Source organism: Coptis chinensis, chromosome 2 (genome assembly GCF_015680905.1).
Source record: "Coptis chinensis isolate HL-2020 chromosome 2, ASM1568090v1, whole genome shotgun sequence".
In the NCBI taxonomy this organism is placed as follows: domain Eukaryota; kingdom Viridiplantae; phylum Streptophyta; class Magnoliopsida; order Ranunculales; family Ranunculaceae; genus Coptis; species Coptis chinensis.
This window is the reverse complement of record NC_141457.1, coordinates 43825610-43834000: the sequence shown is the minus strand read 5'-3', so window position 1 is coordinate 43834000 and position 8391 is coordinate 43825610. Positions and strand designations below refer to the sequence as shown.

At 36.4% G+C, this 8391-nt stretch overlaps 1 pseudogene across 1 annotated transcript; it reads left to right on the top strand.

Annotated features, from left to right (window-relative positions):
* Positions 1 to 1697: 1697 nt before the first annotated feature.
* On the top strand, positions 1698 to 5218 carry LOC147516145 (monocopper oxidase-like protein SKS2; annotated as a pseudogene). Its single transcript, XR_015213018.1, has 9 exons — positions 1698 to 1746; positions 2142 to 2152; positions 2368 to 2430; positions 2918 to 3031; positions 3184 to 3454; positions 3818 to 3830; positions 4054 to 4405; positions 4704 to 4805; positions 5131 to 5218. The product of XR_015213018.1 is annotated as a monocopper oxidase-like protein SKS2 (transcript).
* Positions 5219 to 8391: the final 3173 nt, after the last annotated feature.

Genomic DNA, 8391 nt, shown 5'->3' with positions numbered 1-8391 from the left:
ATACATGTGTTTTCTATTATCACAGACTCACATTGCACCGGGAATTGTCCCCCCACAGTCTGCGATGAATGCACCTAATGGTTCAAAGTCACCTTATCATCTATCTCCAAGTTCTCATCAAAACTTGGCTTCTCCGTTTAAGGCAACAAGTGCTCATGTAGGATTGTCTGACAAGCCTAGAGTTACCTTATTGGACAGAGAAGGTAATGAAGTAGCCAAGGGGTTTGTGGTGACCGATCCTATTCTCAAAGATATTTGTCATGGCAGAAAAGTGCTTAGAGGTGAGAAAAAGATTAATATTGATGAAGTGCTTATGGGTGATGCGTTAGTCTATGATGATCCCCAGTATGGAAATAAAACCCTTCATGGTTTCGTTGCTGGTGGGTGGTTGATTTGGGCTGATGGACGGTTGAAATATGATTAAGAATGGTTGATTAGTGCTAATCTTTGTGGACATATTGTTTAGCAAATTTTTTTGGACATATGGGCTGACAAAAACAGTAAGTATGGTTAATGTTCTAGTTGTAATTTTGTAATATTTTTGGACATATGTGCTCACAGAAGCATTAAGTATGGTTAATGTTCTTGTAATTTGGTAATCTTTTTGGGCATATTGTATAAAGGTTATAGTTGTAACTTGCTGAACTATTTTGGATATATATGTGTAAGCTTTCCTATTGTTGAATGTATTATATATATGCTTGTTTGTTTTGCAGGTTTGTGAGTATTCTAACCCCTTTTTAACTCCGCCAATGCAAATTTGTGAAAGTCTTTGCATTACCGGTTCCCAGCCCGAATAAAGGAGGAGGAAGAAGAGGGTCTCTTGGAAGTCTCTTTCTGTACAAAGGTAGACGTGTATACAATATGTTGGGCTAGCGATCCATTTCAAGAAAGCTTTCGGTGTTGGTCACTTTGCAAAGGTAAACATGCCTTGTCTGATTTTATTGGTTTTTATTCAACATATCGACTTTTAATTGCTATATCTAAGATGTATTTGATGAACTTGAGTGTAGGCATTAAAGGGTAGTGGCTGTGTTACTGTCTCTCTGTACAATGCTAGCAGGTGACATTCCTTCTCTTTTTTTCTTTTTTTTTGAACTGAAGTTCTAATTTGTTTCAATTTTAATTGCATGACACTGTAAAACTTTTACAGGTTTATCTTGTAGACTTACAGTTTTAGGCGTAAAGTATGAAACTTTTAGTTGCATGACATTCCTTCTCTTGAAGCGTTTTTTATCCATGCCTTTAGGACCAAGAGAAGTACGTAGAATCCTAGCAACAGCTTTACCAGCAGAGATGTGTGATTTCTGAGCATCGATTCCTCGCAATCTAGTCTTCTGTTCTTGATTTATTACTATAATAAATGGACAACCGTATTCATCGAATGCCAACGCCATATTTTAGATCGATCTAGAGAGATGTGATGACTGTGAATGTTGATTAATGAGAATATATTTTTCATGAAACTACTCTCTCTCTCTCTCTTTCGCTAGTGTTTTGTGTGTTTCGACAAAAGGCTTCTTACATAATGTATGATCTTGTTTAAATTGCTCAGGACTTGTTTTTACTGTATGGCATGTAGTTTTTGTCTCTGTCTAAATGAGCTCATGCACCTTAGACATTATTGAGTGCAAATACATTTTTTTTGTTCACCTTGTTCTTCACAGCTACCCAATTTTTTAAGTGTATAGATACTTATGAGTGTTCCTTGCCCTGCAGCTCGTTCTGGACTTAGACGAGACTCTAGTATGTGCTTACGAGACATCTAGCTTGCCCGGCCATTCTTCGCAGTCAAGCTACAGAGGTAGGACTTAGTTGGTTTGAGTTTGAATGCGTATCTTCAAACAAGGTTTGCCTTTTGTACTTTCGATCCCGGGTTTACTTGTTAATAACTTGTTTTCAGAATGAAATCCCACTTAAAAGATTATTTATATATAATTGAAGGAGTATGACGGAAAGCCTAAGGTGAATCATGTCACGTTGTTTGAACGTCCGTGTTTGAGAAATTTTTAAAAGAGACAAGTGAATTTGCAGATCTTTGTCTTCTTCACCGGGTCTTGAAGGTTTGCATTTTTGTTCAATATTCTTATGAACTTTTCTCTATAGCATTTTCTTTAATTCATTTGATTTATTGTCTTTAGGTGTCCTACAGGTTTGCTAGACCACTAGTTGACATAATAGATGATGGGAATCGATTTAGCCTTCGTCTTTATAGGCATTCAACTACCAGCACGCAAGAGTTCTTTCTCCTCTTCCCCCTTCCCACTGTAACGACTTTTTACTTACATCTTGGTTCTTTGCAGGCAATATTTAGTATTTTACTTATGCTTGCGTGACCACTTTTTCTTACATCTTGGTTCTTTGCAGGCAATATTTAGTAGCATAAAATCTCCAATCACTAAGGATATGAGACCCATTCTACCACCACAGGTGCATTCTTTTTTCTCAGAATGTTGATCTAGTTTGTTCTTATGTTTTTGCTCGCTCTTCTAAAGCTCCACATTACAAAATTGCAGACAATTCAAGAAAAAGTATGTTCTTGAGACTTTATTGAATTTGAAGTATGGTGCAAGTCTCTTTACTGGCTTGCTTCACAACCTGAATTACAGGAACGTCCGGACAATGTCAACTTTTAGAATGGGCACTACATCAGAAATTCGAAAAAAAAGACAAGACTACCGACGCCCTTCTTTAGTATGTTATGAGCACGCACCACGTGTGTCGTTGAAGTCCCCGTGAGGTGTCGGATCAGAACCTATAGATAAAAAACAGGTTTTTCTCCTCACCTGGAAAACAGCAGATAAGAATAAATGGTACACGTAAAATTATACACATCCTAAGCTGGAAAATAATCCATTACGACTATGTTCTGTAACTTATATAATTCTAACTTAAAAGATGATTGCTATGTATACAGGTTATTACCATCAATGGTATGTTCCCAGGTACCCTTATCAACGCAACAACCAATGATATATAACATCCACGTGAACATTTTCAATGGTCTAGATGAACCATTACTAATGACATGGTATGCAACTTTTTTTCCTGGTGTAATTTAATTTAGAATTTTAGATCACGTTATTTTTTTGAATTTTCTCCATGTAAATAGGATAGCATGGTTGCACAGTTTCAAAGGCAATGACTTGCCTAACTAGAGTTAATAATTGGGATGTGATGCAGGAATGGCATACAACAAAGGCTAAATTCATGGCAAGATGGAGTATCAGGGACAAACTGTCCAATCTAGCCCGGTAAGAACTGAACCTATGTGTTCCAAACCAAGGACCAGATAGGTAGCTTCTTCTACTTTCCCACACTGAATTTCCAGAAGGCCGCTGGAGGTTTTGGGCCTTTAAGGGTCAACAACCGAAATGTCATCCTAGTACCCTTCAACAAGCCAGAAGCTGAATTTGATCTTCTCATTGGTGATTGGTATTCCTATGACTACAAGGTAATTTCTTACACTTTTACTCTTTCTTCTTTTAATCTTCTTATTATTCTAACTTCTAAGAGTGTTAAGCATGCATCTGTTCAACGAAAACCAATGAACAAACTGTGAAATAACTAGTAAGCATATTTGGGCTAAATTTTATCTGATTTGTTGGGCTCAGACTTTATTGTTACGACCCACCCACCCAACTAAACCAAGGCATGAGCAATTCTACTGAAAAATGGTTACCCAGAACTCCCTCATTAGTGTGATCTCATTTTTACTGCAAAAAATATTGTTAATGTACACTTTCACGTATGAATTTGATTTTAATGTGAACTTGGTAAAATTTAACTCGAATTTTTGTTTATACTATTTTACCAGGATTTGAGAGGACGTTTACCGCCAAGTCCGATTATGATGAGCTCTACCCTACTGCCCTCTTTATGAGCGGAAAAAATGAGTGAAGACTTGGACAAATTTAATGATCGCACGAGTCGCTTAACGTTACACAAGGTCAGATATAATTTTCACCATCAGTTCAATATCAATTGCCTGTTAGACTCCCTAAAATACTTGATCAATTTGCTCATTTTGATGGATTTGATTTTGTCACATAGGAAAAATGTACCGATTGAGAATATCGAATGTGGGTACCTCGATGAGTTTCAATTTCAGAATTCAGGACCATCATATGGTGTTGGTTGAAACTGAGTGATCATACACTAATCAGATCACTTTGGACTCCTTAGATGTACATATTGGCCAGTCTTATTCCGTTCTTGTCACAGCCAATCAACTCGACACTATGGCCTACTTTATGGTAGCAAATCCAACACAATCAAATAGTAGTATCATTGGCGTAGGAGTGCTACATTATGCCAATTCTACAACCCCTGCTTTTGGGCCATTGCCAGTTGGACCCAATCCAATGGATCGAGAGTTTTCAGTAAATCAAGCTAGATCAATCAGGTGAGACATTTTATGTACCTTACTTGATCATAGCTTTTTACACTCTTTTCTATAAGCATTCCTGTAGTTTGCATCGTTCAATTTCAGTGGTCGTCAGGATTTTATATATTAGAATAACACTACATTGTTCAAATGTTTTGTAATTGCCGAATGGGACATTAAATTTCTCATTTGCTATTGACGCCATAAATTTCCTTCCTTTATTCTTGCAGTTATTCATGGTGCAAAAGATAGAAAAGAGTATGCAATCTTAGTACAGAGACATATAGCTTTATTCTTCTGCCTTCTGCTGTCACAGTTTAGCTGAAAGGTTTGATCCCCGGACAATTTCTTGGGAGAGTGTTCCTAGTATGAAGACAAGCAGGGGAGGCCATTCCGTGGCTGCTTTTAATGAAAAGATGTAAGTTCCTTAATTAGATAAATATCTTAAGTAGTGGTTTGCATGTCCTCTTTGTTATAGTTATATTATGACCTTGGCTTGCAGTTGTGCACAATGGCGTAATTTCAGCTGTCGGACAATTGTAATTCAGCATAGTGTATCTTTGGGCAGATTGTATTGATTAAAGTTCAAATATCAGTGAACATGGCTATGACTGTGTGTGCTTGTTATGTTTACAAGTATATAAATGCACACATTTACAATATTTTCGTAGGCTTTGCTGTCTAGGGACCATATAATATATACTGGGAATCGACAAGATATGATGAACAATTTTGCACTGCAGATATGCCTTTGGGGGTTTTGACGGAACTAGAAATGTTTGGAGAGGTCGAGGTATTGGATCCTCGCTTTGGCTCTTGGACAGATGGTGATTCGATGCATCAACCAAGGGTATCTTTGGAGCAGTTGTGATCGGTGAATCAATTTATGTAATTGGAGGGGTATAGTCAGGTTCAAACTTTATTGACACTGTAAGTTAGAGCCATCAATTTCTTTTTTAAAACCTATCTATCTGCCAAACATCATCACAACCAGATCAATTTCTTGTCAGATGTTCTAGTGATGTTGGCTTACTTATCTCAACCCGGATCAAAGGTAATTGTTGTACCATTTATTTCGATCTTTCATAACTATTAAAGTCTAAGGAGCATGCTTTTCATGTTTTATGATTCTCGAGTTTTGCTCTGTTGTTCATCTTTTATCCTTTAGTACGAACACAAAATGCACCTTCAAATGCTTTTAGAATTAAATAATTTACCACCCAAAGCGTATACCAATCAGAAAATAGTGTTACTCAAAGCATGGAGATGCTTACTAGCACATGATATTGTTCTCGATTGGCATTGCCCAAAGTAAATTCTTGTGATTATTGTTTTTTAATTGCAGGGTTCTCAATTTTAAAATGGAGCAGGAGGTGTACACAAATGAGGAGATTATTTGGAGCTACATCGAATATCTATGAATCTAGTGTGACACTTGATTTCAGTTTAACTTAAGGAGTTTTTTCTTATGTGCAAATAAATTAAATTCTTGTGTTTCTCTAGGGAATGCAACTGAAGTCGCTGGTGACAATGCAGTCTTGTCCATAATGCCACAACCAATGGCTGAGAGTCAGAGGTAATCTCTGGGATTTACATAAACAGTTAGAAGATAGACTTCTTTATTTGAGATGCATAAGGTTTTCTCCCGTAAGCACTAGTTCGTTAGTAGTCAACGTCCAAAGTTTGGTTAAATCTATGATCTCCTATATTGTTTCGTGACTCTTGTTTCTATGTAGGGTACTTATAATTTTCTGAGATGGTCTTATTGTATTATGGGGACTTGAAGAAAGTAAGGGATAATTCTTCTTATGGGTGGAAACATGCTGTCATAATCGAATGAAACAAAGAAAGTTACTTCTTCATGTTGGGTATGCCCCTTTGGAAGTAAAGTCATTGATGGATATAGTAATGGAGAAGTATACCTTTGAAGTGTGCCACCACTTTCAAATCCAGGTGCAATAATATCAGCAAATAGGGAACTAACTTCGCCGCAAAATGTCCCTCTGTGTAAACTTTGCTATTTTACTTGGTTGGCGGGGCGGGGTGTTTAGAACATCTATGTTGTTCTTCATTACTTTTCATTGTGGATGAATAGAAAGAATTTAATTGTTAGATCGAGTTATTGATGAATGGAAGAATTTAATTGATACATTGTAGATTGAAAAGGGTGCAGGTGGCCCCATATATAAAAGGGCCAGAAAAACCATTTTTTTTAATAAATGAGAAATAATTAGTAACGGATAGAAAATCGTTAGGAATGTAAATAATTAGTAACGGATATATAACCGTTAGTAATGGAAAATTAGTAACGGTTAGTAAATGTCAGAAACGGAAAATACCAACACTTTATTAGTTGCAAACAAACGTTGGGCGAAATTAATAATCGTTGGAAATGAATTGTAACAGTTTTTATATGTCACTGAAATTAATTTCAGTAACGTATATTATTCGTGACTAATTTTAGTAACGGAAAATAAACGTGACTAATATCCGTTACTGTCGATTGTCACGCTTTTGTGTCAACGCAAGATAACCGTTACTAATATTTTTAGTGACGGATGCATATCTGTTACAAATCAGTCCATATGGTGTAGTGTAAAGTGAAGGACCCGACACTTCATATGTGATTGACATTTTTTCCATGAGACTAATTTCATCCAGAAGTCCGTTTTTCAAGGTAGTATGTGGGATGTTCGTATTCATTATTCTTTTCCCCACATACATGAGGTAAAATAGTAGACCATCTTTTGAGAGATTCTTTTCTAAAAGTATGACCGGTGAGGATTGAAAGTCAAGATTATCTGTCTAAAGGTAAACTAGGGATTCCGTTTCTTGGATAGGAGAGTATAGGAGATTGACTGAGTACACACATAAGCCTTGATTTAGAATTTTGTCAATTTTTACTATCTCCCATCATAATCTATGAGTCTTTGCAGTAATGTAGTCCGCAATGGAGACCATCTGTTGGAGTAAACACTAAGTAGGTAAGGAATTTCCCTCTCTGAAAAATACTATCATTCTTGAACATGCTATTAATTGATTTTGTGGGTATATCACCTGAAAACCCTCACGAGACTATAACTCGTCCTTTTTGGGGAACTTAAAGGTTTAAAGCCTTGTTACATATGGTAAATACAATCGCGATGCCTACAAAAATGAGTTAGGATTTTATTTTTGTTATTAGGATGTGATTTTGATCACTTATCTATTTTTTATCTTATTTGCTAAGAGACTAGCAAAAGGTTAGTTGGGAGTTGTGATAAGTGCTCAAAAAGTGTTATTTATGCCTCTTGTTTAGCCATCTTAGTGGACTAATAGTGTTTGTAAGTTAGGTTTTATGATTCTACAGGTGAAAGAGAGAGTTTTGTGGAATATTAGAGAAAAAGGGATAAAACGGAGCAATTCAGAACATTAAGGATCACATGGGAAGCCCGTGGACAATCATGGAGAAGGCCAAGGAATTGGAGCTATTAAAGATGCAACTTGGACCTATTTTAAAGCCTATTTGGAAGTCCAAGGCCAAAGGATTCGTTGCTTGGACCAAAGCCCGCAAAAAGAGGCTTGTCAAATGGCGCCGCTGCCATTTTAAGTTGTTTATGTTTAACGTTTTCTTTCAAGATTAGAAGTTTGGATCTTGAGGTAATTTTAGCTGCATCATCCATCCTTTTTAGAAAGAAAGAAGCTTGAAGGACATCTTGAAGACAAGTTCTACCATCCAGGTTAGTCGAATCTTCATTCTTTTTATTTCATTCTTAGTATAGTTGCATCATAGTTTAGTTTAGTTTAGTTTAGTTTAGTTTAGCATTAGAATCTAAAATATATAATAATAGTTTTTAATCCCTCAAACCCCCTTTCGAGTCTCGTCCTTCATATAAACGTACACTTAAAAGTAGAACGATACCCTACTCATCCTTTACTTATTGAGGGATAATTAGGTTTTGATATGCTTCTATTTTGTTCAACGACCATCATCTATCTACATCATCCATACACCATCTACATAC